Genomic DNA, 17,652 nt, shown 5'->3' with positions numbered 1-17,652 from the left:
TAACTACCATTTTTTTCCTGTGATAAGAGCACCTGAAATCTACCCTAGCGAAACTAACGTACAATTCTGTATTACTAACTATAGTCATCATGCTGTGCTTTCTGTGGCTTGGATTTCTAGAATTTATTCATCCTATATAACTGCAACTTGGTACCCTTTGACCAACATCTCTCATTTCCCCTACCGTCTTGGCTCTGGTAACCACTGTTCTATATATTTGAACTTTTTAGATTCCACACATAAAAGAGATCATATAACATTATTTGTTTATTTCAAAACTGAAGGATGCAAACCATTTAAAAAAATTAAGTTTATTGAAATGGCATGGTTTCAGGTGTCCCACTCAATGTAGCACCCTCTATACCCAGCACTGTGCCCCTGGTGCCCCATGCAAAGTTTCTTTCCACTCCCATTTCTCTTCCCCCTCCACCTGCAATCCCCCTTCCCTCTGGCTATTGCTACCCTGTTATCTTATATATGTCGATATGATTTTGGCTAATTCTTTCATCTTCTTTGATCTTGTCCCCTCTTCTCCCTTCCCTCTGATAGCTGTCCATCTGTGACCCTGTATTCTTAATAGTCAAAAGGTGAAACAACACAAATGTTTATTAACCGATGAATGTACAATAAATATTACTCAGATATAAAAAGGAATGAAGTATTACAACGTGGAGAACCTTGAGAACAGTATTCTGAGAGGCAGAAATCAGATGCAAAATGTCATATATTATGATTCCATTTACATGAAATGGTTAGAATAGGCAAAACCGTAGAGACAGAAAGTAGATTAATGGCTGACAGAGTTGGAGAGTAGGAAGAATGGACATGAGTTTCTTTGGGGGTAATGAAAATGCTCTGGAATTAGATAGTAATAGTGATGTTTTTACACTTATAATTATGCTCAATTCCACTTAATCGTATACTTTAAAAGGGTAAATTTTATATATTATATGAATTTTATCTTATTCAAAAGCTCTTTCTGATTTGATGAATATTTAAGTAGACTAGATTATGTGCTATGGCTGAATGTTTGTTTCTCCCAAAATTCATCTGTTGAAATTCTGATGCCCAGTTTAATGGTTTTAGAAAGTGGGGCCTTTGTGGTTAGATTATGAGGCTGGAGTCCTCATGAATGAAATTTATGTCCTTTATATAAAGAGGAGAGAGAGAGCTTCCTTGCCTCTTCCAACATGTGAAGACACAGGGAGAAGTCAGCCGTCTCTACCTGGAAGAGGTTCTTACCAGAACCTGACCATGGTGGCAACCTGATCATAGACTTCTACTCAGTTTGTGGTATTTTGTTATAGCAGCCCAAATGGACTTTTCATCTGGCCATTATTTTATGCAGAGTTACTTGTTATATAAAATCTTTTATTTTAGATGCTTACTCACAGGTCTACAGAGAGGACTTTTTGGCAATAATATTTATTACTGTGAAATTATCTAGTTCATTTTTTTGTCAGATTTCTGTTTCCTGTGATGTTCTCTCCAGAGTTGTTTTGTTTATTATCCCACAATATTAATTACCTTTTTTATTTGTAAATTTTTATTTTTGTTTACAAGCTTAGCCGCAATATTGATACTAATATAAGCAGGTAGTGATGTTAATTACTTTTGTAATTTTCCATTTTTTTAACCCAACTACTTATTTCCTTTCTAGAATTTATCAAGTGGATTTTGCTATAAAAACATTTTATTTAAAATGTCTTACTTTGGAAATATTTTATCCTAACAGAATGCAGTCACAGCTATTAAAAACAGATTAGTCAAGTAACCTCAGATTATGTGAGTCATAGTTTGAGGATCTGTCACCGAGAAACCTAAAATTAGTGGAACTAATTTTTTGCAAATTAGGGGAATTGAGGAAAATGGAATGATATTAGGGTGTTTTCTCTTCAGTCAGGGAAATTTATTTTTATCATCTAAAGCAGCTATAAAATTTATAATAGGTGTATTAAAAGGATTAGCTAAAGTGATTTTAAAAGGCATATTTCCAAATGCCTGTATATCTTATGTCTGTTTTTGCTCCCCTAAAGTCTTACTCTGTTCAATTTTATTCTTAGTAGAGTGCTTGTAGTATCGTGTCTCCAAAATTTCTATCTTAAGATTCAGGAAGTATATAGTTAAGGTGTATAGTTTTAGCATTTTATTATCTTGCATCTGTGGGCTAATAATAGACTATACTCAGCCTATTAACTTTGTTTAATATGTTTGGTTTAAGCATATAATCCTTTGCTTTATGTTACAACACGTTCTCTTTTACTACATTAATGAAGTGACTATGCAGGCTATGTATATTCTTGGATCTTCCAGACTTATATCCTGATAGTGTGTGGAAGAAGAACTATTATTCTTCTATTCTACAATTGACTCTGAGCCAAGTACTTCTCTTTAATGTTCCTGCCTCTCTTTCTATCATAATTGTGCCTCTAGCCTATTTCCTACTTCTTGTTGTCTTATTGTTACTAACCTAGTGTTCAGTTTTCTCCTATGTTCACCCTAGTAGCTTTTCCCTCTGTCCCTATTGAACATAAATTCAGATTTGATAAGTAGTTCTTTAACACAAGTTAAAACCAGTCCTTTCCTTTATATTTAACACTATACTTATGATCTTTTTCATTCTTTTTTTTTTTTTTTTTGTATTTTTCTGAAGCTGGAAACGGGGAGAGACAGTCAGACTCCCGCATGCGTCCGACCGGGATCCACCCGGCACGCCCACCATGGGGCGACGCTCTGCCCACCAGGGGGCGATGCTCTGCCCCTCCAGGGCATCGCTCTGCTGCGACCAGAGCCACTCTAGCGCCTGGGGCAGAGGCGAAGGAGCCATCCCCAGCACCCGGGCCATTTTTGCTCCAGTGGAGCCTTGCTGTGGGAGGGGAAGAGTGAGACAGGGAGGAAGGAGAGGGGGAGGGGTGGAGAGGCAGATGAGCGCCTCTCCTGTGTGCCCTGGCCGGGAATCGAACCTGAGACTTCTGCACGCCAGGCCGACGCTCTACCACTGAGCCAACCGGCCAGGGCCTCTTTTTTATTCTTAAAAAAAAATTGCATTTTTCCCTCCTTAATTCCTTTGTCCAGGTTTTCTCCATGCCAGAGATGTTTTTACCTTGGTTTCTCTCCCCCTTTCTATTCTTTTTTTTTTTTTTTTTTTTTTTTTGCATTTTTCTGAAGCCGGAAACAGGGAGAGACAGTCAGACAGACTCCCGCATGCGCCCGACCGGGATCCACCCGGCACGCCCACCAGAGGGCGATGCTCTGCCCGTCCTGGGTGTCGCCATATTGCGACCAGAGCCACTCTAGCGCCTGAGGCAGAGGCCACAGAGCCATCCCCAGCGCCCGGGCCATCTTTGCTCCAATGGAGCCTTGGCTGTGGGAGGGGAAGAGAGAGACAGAGAGGAAGGTGCGGCGGAGGGGTGGAGAAGCAAATGGGCGCTTCTCCTGTGTGCCCTGGCCAGGAATCGAACCCGGGTCCTCCGCATGCTAGGCCGACGCTCTACCGCTGAGCCAACCGGCCAGGGCCTCCCCCTTTCTATTCTTATGTCCAGTCTTTTTCCCCCTTAAAACAGCTTTACTGAGATGTCATTCACATGCCACACATGCACTCTTTTCAGATACGTGATATTAAGCTTGTAATGTAGTCAGAATCTGTATCTACCACCACAGTCAATTTTAGAGTATCTTCATTACCCCAGAAAGAAGTCCCACATTCTGTAGGTATTACTCTCCAAGCTTTTCATTTCCCCAGTTCTAGGTGACACTAATCTGCTTTTTGTCTATAAATTTGCCTACTTTCGACATTAAAATACAGTCTCTGTTACTAAATTTTTTTTACTTAGTGTATTGTTTTTGAAGTTTGTCCATTTTGTAGCATGTATCTATCCTTCATTTCTTTTTGTTTTTGAGTAATATTTCATTCTATGTATATACCATATTTTGTTCATTCATCAGTTGATAGACATCTGAGTCGTTTATACTTTTGACAGTTACGAATAATGCTGTTACCAACATCCATCTCTAAGTGTTTGTGTGGACATATGCTCATTATCGTATTTCTCCTGGATGTATACCTAGGTGTAGAATTGTGGGGCTGTACTATGTATTTACCTTTTTGAGGAATTGCCAGACTGTTTTCTGAAGCACTTGTACCATTGTATATTTCTACCTGTGGTATATGAGGGTTCCAGTATTCCCGCATCCTCACCCTACTTTTATTCCCGATCCTTTGGTTCTAGTCTTCTGGGTGTGAAGGAAGTAATGTCTTATTGTGGCTTTGATTTGCATTTCCCTCATGACTCATGAGGTTGAGCATCTTTTTCTGTGCTTATTGACTATATGTCTTCTGTGGAGAAATGTCTACTTGCATTTTTGTTCATTATATTTGTTCTGTGTACAATTTTGTTTTAACTTGTAGAATTCTTTATATATTCTAGATAGAAAAGTTCCCTTATCAGATATTTGTTTTGCAAATATTTTCTGCAATTGTCTGGGTTGTCTTTTCACTTTCCTGATGATCACCTTCTGCTTAACTTTTTCCTTAATTGCAGCCTCAAGTACATTTTTACATTGGACCTTGTTATCATTTCAGAGTGGTTCATTTCTTTTTTTTTTTTTTTTTTTTTGTATTTTTCTAAAGCTGGAAACGGGGAGGCAGTCAGACAGACTCCCGCATGCGCCCGACCGGGATCCACCTGGCATGACCACCAGGGGGCGATGCTCTGCCCATCCGGGGCGTCCTCTCTGTCGCGACCAGAGCCACTCTAGCGCCTGGGGCAGAGGCCAAAGAGCCATCCCCAGCGCCCGGGCCATTTTTTGCTCCAATGGAGCCTTGGCTGCGGGAGGGGAAGAGAGAGACAGAGAGGAAGGAGAGGGGGAGGGGTGGAGAAGCAGATGGGTGCCTCTCCTGTGTGCCCAGCCAGGAATCGAACCCGGGAGTTCTGCACGCCAGGCCGACGCTCAACCACTGAGCCAACCGGCCAGGGCCAGTTCATTTCTTTTTTGTTGTTGATCCTACTTCTTGGTCTTCATCTTTATTTTTAGCTTTTTATTCTTTCAAACTTTATTTTTTATTAAGTGAGAGATGAGGAGGCAGAGGCAGACTCCCGCATGCACCCCTATCAAGATCTACCTTGCATTCTCTCTATAGGCGATGCTCTGCCAGTCTGGGCTGCTGCTCCATTGCTGGACAACTGAGCTATTTTAGCACCTTAGGCAAGGCCATAGAGCCGTACTTAGTGCCTAGGCAAACTTTGCTGGAACCATGGCTGGAACCATTCGGGCCATGGCTGCTGGAAGGGAAGGGAGAGAAAGACAGAGTGGGAGAAGCGAGAGGAGGGAGGGGTGGAGTAGCTGATGGTTGCTTCTTCTGTGTGTCCTGACTGGGAATCAGACGCAGGGCTTTTATACCCTGGGCTGATGCTTTACCGCTGAGCCAACTGGCCAGGCCCTCGGTATAATTTTTCTAACAGCATTTGCTCACTTTGTGTCTTTGTGTCACATTTTGGTAATTCCTGCAATATTTCAAACTTTTTTAGTTATTATCATATTTGTTATGGTTGTATTTGATCAGAGATCTTTGATATTACTATTATTCTTTGGGGCACCTGTATAAGAGAGAGAACTTTATTGGTGTTGTGTATGTCCACCTTATTCCCTGAGACATAACAATATTGAAATTAAGACAGTTAATATCCTTACAGTGGCCTCAAGGGTTCAAGTGAAAAGCAAGAGTCACAGGTCACACTTTAAAACAAAAGTTAGATAGGATTAAGCTTAGTGAGGAGGCATATAGAAAACCGAGATAGGCCAAAAGTTAGGCCTCTTGTGACAGGCAAGTTGTGAATGCAAAGGAAGAGTTCTTGAAGGAAATTCAAAGTGCTACTGAAGTGACCACACAAATGGTAAGAAAGTGAAGCAGCCTTATTGTTGAGATGGAAACAGTTACAGTGGTCTGCACAGATACAACTGGTTGCAACACTTTTTTAAGCCGAAGCTGAATCCAGAGCAAGGCCTTTCTTTACTTCTATGAGAGTTAAGGAAGTTGTAGAAGAAAAATTTGAGGCTACCAAGTTGATTAATGAGGTTTATGGAAAGAAGATGTCTTCATAAAACATTGAAGTGCAAGGTAAAGCAACAAGTGCTGATGCAAAGCTGCAGCAAGTTATCCAGAAGGTCTAGCCCAGATAATTCTTGAAGGTAGCCTCACTAAACAGCAGATTTTCAATGTACATAGTTCTGAAACAGCTTCCTATTGGAAGAAGGTGCCATCTAGGATTTTCATAGCTAGAGAGGAGTCAGTGCTGGCTTCAAAGATCAGGCCTACTCTCTTGATAGGGACTATGCAGCTGATGACTTTAAGTTGAAGCCAGTGCTCATTTAGGATTCTAAAAATTCAAGACCCTGAAGAATGATGCCAAATCTCTGCCTATGCTCTCTAAATGGAACAACAAAGCCTGGGTGACAGCACATCTGTTTACAACATGTTTTCCTGAATATTTTAAGCCTACTGTTGAGACCTGCTCAGAAAAAAAGATTCTTTTCAAAATATTACTGCTCAGTGACAAAGCACCTGGACACCCAAGGGCTCTGAAAGAGACGTACAATGAGATTAATGTTGTGTTCATGCTTGCTTGCTAACAACATATATGTTTCAGCCTATGGACCAGGGAGTAATTTCAACTTTTCAATTCTGAAACCATTTTGTAAGGCTATAGCTACCATCGATCGTGATTCCTCTTATGGATCTGGGCAAAGTCAATTGAAAGGTTACTGGAAAGGATTCACTATTTTAGCTGCAATTAGAAATATCTGTGGTTCATGGGAAAACGTCAAAATACCAGAATTAACAAGAGTGTAGGTGAAGTGGATAACTGAGGGGTTAAAGACTTCAGTGGAGGAGTAACTGCAGATGTGGTTCGAAATAGCAAGAGAACTAGAATTAGAAGTGGAGCCTGAATATTTGACTGAATTGCTGCACTCTCGTGATCAAACTTAACAGATGAGGAATTGTTTCTTAATCATGAGCAAAGACAGTGGTTTCTTGAGATGGAATCTACTCCTGATAAGAGTTCTTGAAGGAAATTAAAAGTTCTACTGATAAAGTTCCTGTGAAGATTCTTGAAAGGGCAACAAAGGATTTTTCTTTCTTTTTTTTTCTTCTGAAGTTGGAAACGGGGTGGCAGTCAGACAGACTCCCGCATGCGCCTGACCAGGATCCACCCGGCATGCCCACCAGGGGGCGATGCTCTGCCCATCTGAGGTGTTGCTCTGTTGCAACCAGAGCCATTTTAGCACCTGAGGCAGAAGCCACAGAGCCATCCTCAGCGCCCAGGCCAACTTTGTTCCAATGGAACTTTGTTCTGCGGGAGGGGAAGAGAGAGACAGAGAAGAAGGAGAGGAGGAGGGGTGGAGAAGCAGCTGGGCGCTTCTCCTGTGTGCCCTGGCCGGGAATTGAACCCAGGACTCCTGCACGCCAGGCCAACGCTCTACTACTGAGCCAACCGGCCAGGGCCAAAGGATTTTTAATATTTTAATTATATAAATTTAGTTGCTCTAGTAGCAGAAGGTTATGATAGGATTTACTCCAATTTTGAAAGAAGTTCTACTATGGGTAAAATGCTGTCAAACAGCATCACATGCTACAGAGAAACTGTTCATGAAAGGTAGAGCCAATCGATTGGATTTTCCCAATTTCATTATCATCTTATTTTAATAAATTCCACAGATATCTCAGCCTTCAGCAGCCATTACCCTGATCAGGCAGCAGCCATCAACATCAAGATAAGACCCTGTATGAATAAGAGACTGATTCTCTGAAGGCTCAGATAATGATTATACATATATAGCAATAAAGTATTTTTAAATTAGGATATATTTATTTTTTTAAGACATAATGCTGTCGCCCAATTAAAAGACTGTAGTATAGTGTGAACATAATAATTTTATATGGCCTAGGAAATGAAAAATTCATATAACTTGCTTTATTGCGATACTTGCTTTATTGTGGTGGGCTGGAACCCAAACCACAATATCTCTGAGTTTATTGACTTCTATGCCATTTTAGAAGAAATGGCAAGGGGAAGGCACAGGATCACTGGCAGAATACACGGACATGTAAAGTGTTAGACATTTCTGGAAAATTTTAAATGTGAAAAATGTTTATTCTGAAATCTTGATATGTAAGAAAACATGGTTGATTCCCTGATTATAATAACACAGCAATTTTAGTGAAAGGTATCCACTGTCAGGTTGTAAAATAATTTAATTTTATCACTCAGAGGAAATAAATTAGTTTGATAGTTAAGTTTTATGTATGCTGTATATGCTGCATTCTTATATAAAGAAAACCGATCACAGAAAAATCTTTTATTCTTCGATTACAGGTACAGAATTTCACTTTTATTAACTTTATTATTAAAATATCTATTTAGCATCATTTTCAACTTAATAAAGTCTGTGAATATAAAATCATGTAACTTTAGGTTGTTGGATTTCATTGGATCATAAAACATACTATACAAATACTTTGTGTTTCAGACTTCTCATCCTAAATGTTGGATTAGTGATAGTGCTTCTGATCTGTGATATCAAATTGAAGTTCAAACATCAAAACTAAAGTATGTCTTTAGGAAAAAAATGTGTTTTTAACAAACGCTATATTATAATATGTCATGAAAACAAAAGATACTTTTTTGTAAATATGTTTATCCAAGAGGCGTTTAAGAAAATTTTTATATGAATATTGAAGTATATGTTCTTAAAAGCTACAATAATTAATTTTTGTTCATTTGCTCTTACAAATAGCATAATAAAATTAGAAGATATTAAAATAAATGTTTAAAAATTTGTGTGTCAATCTTTTAGAGATTTAACTTTGTACATTATATTTTATTAATTTGTGTATTACATATGGATGTTTATATAGTGAATGTCTTACTATCTCTGTCAAGTCATAAGAATATTTTAACTTCTCAATTATTAAAATTTAGGAGAGACCAATGTGTTGTAGTATTGAAATTTTTTTAGTAACTAGTTGTATTTCTAAAGGGAGTTTTTTTTGAGTTTCAGTTAACTTTCTCATCTGAGAAATAGTGATAATACCTTTTTATCTACTCATAGGATTCTTGTGAATACCCAATGTACTATTGTTTGTGGAGTTATTTTTTTGTTCTTACCCTGGATATAGTTCTCACTGGAATCATACATATGGGAATATTAGCTGTTGAAGTGATTTTGGTGTATGAGGTTCTTGGAGACAGAGATAACCCCTATCTTGGGACCCAGTTTTTTAGCTGAGCCGATAGACGTCAAAGGAAAATTGAAAGAGTAAGGCGTGAAAGTAAAGAGAATAATAAGTGAACTTGAGAGAACAAAATTCAAGACATTGAATTGTTTAAAACTACTGAAGAAACTGTGCATTGTGCTCCTATACTATACAGCAGTGGTCTCCAACCACCGGTCCATGGACCGGTACCGGTCCGTGGACCATTTGGTACCGGTCCGCAGAGAAAGAATAAATAACATATTATTTCTGTTTTATTTATGTTTAAGTCTGAACGATGTTTTATTTTTTTAAAAATGACCAGATTCCCTCTGTTACATCTGTCTAAGACTCACTCTTGATACTTGTCTTGGTCACGTGATACATTTATCTGTCCCACCCTAAAGGCCGGTCCATGAAAATATTTTCTGACATTAAACCGGTCCGTGGCCCAAAAAAGCTTGGGGACCACTGCTATACAGTGTTTTTCAACTGCTGGTCCACAGACCAGTCTGCCAGAAATTTCATGCTGGCCCATGAAAGAGTTAACCACCCTAATACTATATGAAGATTATAGACCCAGTGATTTTAGTTGAATTGGCACTGATTTTAGTTGAATTGCTCAGGGTGATTTCTGCCTTAGTGGTCTCCGAAATAATTCTGTTTTCACTGGTCCCCAAGTGTATAAAGGTTGAAAGCCACTGCTGATAGCTGTTTATAAGAGGCCACACCAGGCACATAGAAAACCTATGAGGAACCATATATTCTGTTCTGCTACAGATTTCAAAGGGGAGTCAGGCAACAGACCTATAAAAGGATGTTGCAATGCAGTGGGACAATAGATGTATGAAACTCTATCCTTTTATCTTCTTTCATATACTTCACAGCTGTTTACTAAGCATTTTTCCTCTAGTGAGCTGCATAATGTTGGGACTGGATACTATAAAATTTACTTGAGGCCCTGGCTGGTGGCTCAGTGGATAGATTGTTGGCCCAGCTTATGGACATCCCAGGTTCGATCCCCACTCAGGGCATACAAAGTGACCATCTGATTCTGTCACCCTCCCTCTCCCCCTGCTCTTTCTTTTTCCCTCCAGCAGCCAGTGGCTCAATTAGGTTCAAGCATCAGCCCGGGTGCTGAGGATAGCTTGGTTGATTCAAGCATTAGCTCCAGACAGGGGTTGCTGGGTAGATCCTGGTCGAGGTTCATGTGGGAATCTGTCTCACTATCTCCCCTCCTCTCACTTATAAAACAAACAGAAACTTAGTTGAAGAGTCTTATTTGACTCGCCTGTTTTTGGTTGATGTTTCTCATGTATTAATTTCATTAACGTTTTAATAGTAATATGGATATTGGCAGGTTATATATCCTGTGTTAACAAGTGAAAATTTATGCTCAGAACATGTAGTGTTTTTCTTAAATACCATCCTATAGATAATCACTGATTAGGCTGTATTTTGAAGCCAAGGTTTTGGATCCTTCTCTTACTATTATTTCTGTTATATCAAACTACCTCTCTGGTAAATGAGACCAGTAATAGAGTAAGAAAGTACACTGCTGCATTGGAAATTGTGTAATAAAAGAGTAGCAAATATAGGAAAGTTGATTAAATAAATAAATTATAAAGAATAAGGTAGAGTTGTTAATGTTTGAACTAAGGGTGTATTATTAACTGGGATTTGAATTACATATTTTTGCTGTTCATTTTTCTGATGGCACTCAAATCATAAAAATTCTAACCATTTTTTATTATGCCAGAAGATAAATATAAAGCCACAGATGATTTTTGTCTGCTCAGGAAAACAAGGGCTTGTTACCACCTTTTTCTTATTCATAGCCTGATCCCATTAATTTGGTATTTGCAGGGAAATTACTTACAGACTTTAAAATCTTTGCTAAAGGTGATCAAATGGACATTTGAATCCCTCATTTAAGTGATGTCTTAATGTTAAAATAAAAATCTACTTTCCAGAAAGTAACTGTAAAAGTATTTTTATGCAAGATTTCATGTGGGATACCTTAATGGTTGAATAATAAATTTTACCTCATAAAAATGAAATTCAATAATACAGTAGCTTTCTCAGCTCGGTAGCATCTGGTCTATTCTCATGAGAGCCAATATTTTCCAACTCATTAGGATCATGTCGTTCTGTATGTCGTCAACATTGACTTAGCCAAGCTACCTTTACTTACATAAACGCCAAACTATTAAATAGGTCTCTTGTGGAGTGAAGTCAAATATTCCTCTTACTTTACTTCTGCCTTAGAAGAGGGGAAGAAAATGTACATACTGTAACATTTAAACATCTGGTCTAAAACCACATCAGTGTAACTCTGAGAAAAGTTCGGGATTCGGTATTCTTCCCAGGTGTGCATATAAAAAGGGTTTTGGAGTTGTTGACTAGTTCTTTAACCATTTAGGAAAAAGACTGAGGTTTAGTGATGTGCTTTTTCTATTACTCTGTTTGCAAACTACTTTTTACCTCATCTGAAAAACATCTCCAATAGATTCTAAAATATATATGTATTTTTGAGCTGTTATAAAATTTTCTCTCTAGAGACATTGACCATAAATGTATCCTTGTCTAGTTAGATTTGCATTAAGAACTATCAGTAAGAAAATAAAATTATATTCTTGTTACTTAAATTTTAGTAAAAAGACACTAATTCTATAAATCTTGACTTTTTAAGTACCCCATATAAATTTTGCATAATATTTATATAAATGTTTATTGAATTTAAAGATTCCTTTTTACTTGAATTCTTGTAGCATTATTGAGAGCTCATTTTTAGTATGTATATGTGATAAGTATTAAGAACTGAATAACCACCTACGTAATCATTCAATTTTTTATTAGTATGGTTTAAAGAATTAAGAGTGTGCTTAATATTTTCCGAATCTGAGCACAAACGTGCATACTAAATCAAATGGGCTAGTTCTGTGTTTAAGTGAATAAAGAGAAGAGGGCAGATGAATGTTCCTCCGGAACCTGTTTCCTCCCTTTAGCCTCACTTGTACTCTTGTGTTTTGGGAGTCAGCCTTCTCTATCTGATGAATAAGTTTCCAAAACAGAGTAGCTCATTTTATACTATAAATGTTTCTGCTCCTCACTTCTAATCCTTCCATCACCGAAGTCTTTTTTTTTGTTGTCCTCAGTGTTCTGAAACTTACCTCCTATTGAGCTGTGTTTTATTGGGGTACACTTCAGTAGCACAGAATTGTTAGTACAGACACATGTACTACCTGTACTGCACTGTACATTTCTTAATATATTTTCATCTTGGCCACTGTTGGATTTCATTGGATCAGATCGTAAGTTTTGTTTCTACTGTTTGTGTGTACACACAGTATACACTCATATTTAGTGCTGTAACGTGAGACCTGGAGCGCTACTGAAATTGTGTTTGGAATTTGAATGTCTGTTAGTTGAAAAATAAACTTACCTGCCAGAAGGGATTAAAAAACAAAGTTTAAGGCTTAACTTTTTTCTATACGGATGGAATTTTGTTATCTAGGAAATTAAAAATTATAATGAGAGCTGTCTTGGGTGACCAAGTGACTAAGGGACAAGAGGTGGTGTTTGGTTGAAGGAGTTTATTAGCTAGACATCTTCACTTTACACAAGTCCACTGATTCTTTTTTTTTTTTTTAAGTGAGAGGAGGGGAGATAGTGAGACAGACTGCCGCATGTGTCTCAACCAGGGTCCACCCAGCAACCCTTGTCTGGGGCCAATGCTCGAATCAAGCAAGCTATTTTTAGTTTTTGAGGCTAACACACTTCAACCAGCTGAGCTATCCTAGGTGCCCAGAGCCTATGCTTGAACCAATCGAGCCACTCACTGTGAGAGGGGAAGAGGGAGAGAAGGGAAAGAGGGAGGGGAATAGAAGCAGATGGTCACTTTCCTTGTGTGGCCTGACCTGGAATCAAATCTGGGACATCCATATGCTGGGCTGCTGCTCTATCCACTGAGCCAACTATCGAGGGCCAGTCCAATGATTCTGTTACTCTCATACTGTTGCCTTGATACTAAGGTGGGGAAGTTATTGCTACAGAGGGAATTATATGACCATCTTTATTTAGCAGATAAAAAAAAGACTAACTTTTCCATATAAAAGAAAGGTAATTTTAGAGATATCCTCATATAATGTTTATAAGTTCAGTTTGTATGAAAGCTATAGGACTTCTCTGTTAATATGCTAGCATAGTGATTTTTTTTCATTTACTTAAGTTTTATTGAGATATAATTGACATACAGCACTGTTTAAGGCAGGGGTCCCCAAACTTTTTACACAAGGGGCCAGTTCACTGTCCCTCAGATTGTTGGAGGGCCGGACTATAAAAAAAACTATGAACAAATCCCTATGCACACATATCTTATTTTAAAGTAAAAAAACAAAACGGGAACAAATACAATATTTAAAATAAAGAACAAGTAAATTTAAATCAACAAACTGACCAGTATTTCAGTGGGAACTATGGGCCTGCTTTTGGCTAATGAGACGGTCAATGTGCTCCTCTCACTGACCACCAATGAAAGAGGTGCCCCTTCTGGAAGTGTGGCGGGGGCCAGATAAATGGCCTCAGGGGGCCGCATGCGGCCCGTGGGTCATAGTTTGGGGACCCCTGGTTTAAGGTATGTAACACAATGGCTTACATATATTGACAAATGATTACCATAGTAAGTTTAGTTAATACCTATTGCCTCTTATTAATACAAAAAAAAAAGAAAAAGAAAATTGACCCTTGTGATGTGAACTTTTAGGATTTACTCTCTTAGATAACTTTCAAATATACCATATAGCTGTTTGAACTTTAATTATCATGTTGTACATTATATCCCCAATACTATTTATCTTGTAATTGGAATTTTGTACCTTCTCACCACCTTCATACAATTCTCCCAACCTCCATAACCTGCATCTGGTAAACACAAATCTGATTTTTATGTACTACACACACACACACACCATATATATATATATATACATATATATATATATATATATTTTTTTTTTTTTTCCCTGCCAGATTCTACATATAAGTGAGATCCAAAAGTATATTTCTTTCTCTGACTTAGGATAATGCCTTCAAGCTCCATTCACATTAGCACAAGTGGCAGTAGTTTCTTCTTTTTTCTTTTTTCATCCTTTCCATGAAAGAGGAAGGGAGATAGACTCCCACATGCACCCCGACTGGGATCCACCTTGCAACACCCATCTGGGGCCAAAGCTTTGCCCATTTGGGTCCATTCCTGCAACTGAGCTATTTTTAGCACCTGAGCTGGAGTCTCCCAGAGCCATCCTCAGTGCCCGGGTCAATATGCTCAAACCAACTGAGCCATGGTTGTGGGGCAGGAAGAGGAGGAGAGAGAGAGAGAGAGAGAGAAGGGGGAAGGGTGGAGAAGCAGATGGTTGCTTCTCCTGTGTGCCTTGACCAGGAATTGAACCTGGGACATCCACACACCCGGCTGATGCTCTATCTACTGAGCAACCTGGCTAGGGCCCTTTAATTCGTTTTTTCGTTTGTTTGTTTCTTTTTTTTTACAGAGACAGAGAGAGAGCCAGAGAGAGAGAGAGAGATAGGTATAGACAGGAATGGAGAGAGATGAGAAGCATCGATCATTAGTTTTTCATTGTGACACCTTAGTTGAATTAATTTTTGTGAATGGTATAAGAAATGGGTCTAGTTTCATTCTTTTACGTGTGACTATTCGACTTTTCAAGCATCATATGTTGAAGAGACTGTCTTTTTCGTTTGTTTGTTTGTTTTTTTCATTTTTCTGAAGCTGGAAACGGGGAGAGACAGTCAGACAGACTCCCGCATACGCCCGACCGGGATCCACCCGGCACGCCCACCAGGGGCGACGCTCTGCCCACCAGGGGGCGATGCTCTGCCCATCCTGGGCGTCGCCATGTTGCGACCAGAGCCACTCTAGCGCCTGAGGTAGAGGCCACAGAGCCATCCCCAGCGCCCAGGCCATCTTTGCTCCAATGGAGCCTTGGCTGCGGGAGGGGAAGAGAGAGACAGAGACGAAAGCGCGGCGGAGGGGTGGAGAAGCAAATGGGCGCTTCTCCTGTGTGCCCTGGCCGGGAATCGAACCCGGGTCCTCCGCACGCTAGGCCGACGCTCTACCGCTGAGCCAACCGGCCAGGGCGAGACTGTCTTTTTCCATTAGGTGTTCTCGATTCCCTTGCTAAATGTTAGTTGATCATAATATATGCATGGGTTTTATTTATGGGCTATTGATTCTGTTTTATTGGTCTATGTGTCAGTTTTTATGTCATTACCATACTGTTTTAATTACTTTAGCTTAATAACATAGCTTGAAATCAGGAAGTATGATGCCTCCTCCTCTGTCCCTTTTTTTCCCCCTCAGAATTGTTTACCTGTGGAGGGTTTTTTGTGGTCACATATAAATTTTAGGATTTTTTTTCTACTTAAAAAAAAAGCCATTGGAATCTTCATAGGGAATGTATTGAATCTATATATGGCTTTAGGTAGTGTGGACATTTTAAAAATAATAGTTTTTCCAATCTACAAACATGGGTATCTTTTCATTTATTTATCTTTGTTGACTTCTTTCATCAATGTCTTGGAATTTTCAGTGTAGAGATCCTTCACCTCCTTGCTTAAATATTTATAAATATTGTATTGGTTTGGATGCTATTGTAAATGGAATTGTATTCTTTATTATTCTTTCAGATAATTTGTCATTAGTATATGTGTTTCCAATACTTTAATGTTAATTTTATTTCTTGCAACTTTACTGAATTTATTGATTAGAAGTTAGTCTTTAGAATTTTTTATATATGACATGTCATCTGCAAATAGAAACAATTTCACATCTCTCTTTCTGAATCTGATTCCTTTTGTTTCTTTTCTTGTCTGATTGCTCTAGCTAGGCCTACCAGTATTATGTTGAAAAGGAGTGATGAGAGTGAGTACCCTTTTCTTTTCCCTGATCTTAGAGAAAAAACTTTCAACCTTTCACCATTGTGTATGATATTAGCTGTGGGCTTGTCATATATGGCTTTTGTTATGTTGAAGTATGTTCCTTCTATACTTTTGTTGAAAATGTTTACATGAATAGTTGTTGAATTTTGTCAATGTTTTTTCTGTGTTGAGATGATCATATGATTTGTTTTCATTCTGTTAGTTATGTATCCCATTTATTGATTTGTGTCTTTGATCATTCTTTTATCCCAGGGATAAATCCTACTTGGTCATGGTGAATGATTTTTATTTTTATTTATTGATTTTAGCAAGAGAGGAATGGAGAGAGAGCAAGGAATATAGATCTGTTCCTGAATGTACCTTTATTGGGCATCGAACCAGCAACCCCTGCACTATGGGAGGATGCTCTCAACCAACCATGTCATCTGACCAGGGTGGTGAATGATCCTTTTAATGTGCTTCTCAGTTTGGTTTGCTAGTATTTTACTGAGAATGTGTGCATCTATATTCCTCTGGAATATTGACCTGTAATTTTCTTTTTTGTAGTGTTCTTATCTGTCTTTGAGGGTAATGCTGACCTTGTAGAAGAGTTTGGGAGTCTTTTCTTTTCTGACATTTTGGAAGAGTTTGATTACATTGCTTTGAATCCCAGGGCCTGACTTGTCAGTCCTTGCTGTTGTCTTTTTACTGAGGGACAGAACGATGAATGAGTGGACGGGTGAATGGATAGTGGTAGATGTACAATGCTCTGCACACATGTGTTCACGAACTGGTGTGTGAAAGCATCTTAGTGAGCACGATAGCCTGCAGCAGGAGCATATGTGTCTGTCTGGAAAAAAATCTTTGCATTTAAGGTTGGGAAATGTTCAAGAGAAAATGCCATGGAAACAGTGAAATAAAAAAGACAGCCACCTCTGGATTTTATTCTCAGGATATGGGAAGGGCTGTGTTTGAAGGCTTTGATGAGTTTTCTGTTAAAGCTTTGGTTCGGTGACGCACTGAACAAGTTTAATAACCAGCATTGTGTTCTGTGAGGCCTCTTGACAAGACCACGCAGACCTTGACGGTAGGATTAGAGCTGGAACCAGTCAGCAGTTTGGGGTTGGAAATTTTGGCCTCATGTTCCTTCCTTTTTCCCTGGAAATCCTTGATCTTTTGGATGATGCTCCTGTCAAGACTGGATTTAGCCTACTCCTTTTCCTCATCTGGCTACTCAGTCATGTCTGGGCTTGCCATTTCTAAATTCTGTACCAGGAAGATAAGAGTGAGCCCATCATTCTTTTCCTCATGAATGGCCAGGGGTCCCCTGTTACCCTTAGGATAACCTTAAGAGTTGTGCCTTTAGGACCTGCCTTCTCACCCCCCACAGCCTCACTTACCCCTTATCTCTCACCTCTGGCTGAATCAAATCTCTTATGCCATGTTCTTCACATTTTCTTCCT

General features: G+C 38.9%; 1 protein-coding gene and 1 pseudogene across 5 annotated transcripts in view; both read left to right on the top strand.

The window, feature by feature from the left end:
- The window catches only part of VPS13B (vacuolar protein sorting 13 homolog B), an 890,836-nt gene that overhangs the window by 156,386 nt on the left and 716,798 nt on the right, over positions 1–17,652 (top strand). The gene's annotated exons all lie outside the window — the stretch shown is intronic.
- On the top strand, positions 791–7,068 carry LOC136328565 (tigger transposable element-derived protein 1-like; annotated as a pseudogene).

This window comes from Saccopteryx bilineata, chromosome 3 (genome assembly GCF_036850765.1).
Source record: "Saccopteryx bilineata isolate mSacBil1 chromosome 3, mSacBil1_pri_phased_curated, whole genome shotgun sequence".
Taxonomy (NCBI): domain Eukaryota; kingdom Metazoa; phylum Chordata; class Mammalia; order Chiroptera; family Emballonuridae; genus Saccopteryx; species Saccopteryx bilineata.
The sequence above is the reverse complement of the archived record's forward strand: the minus strand, read 5'-3'. Positions and strand labels throughout refer to the sequence as shown.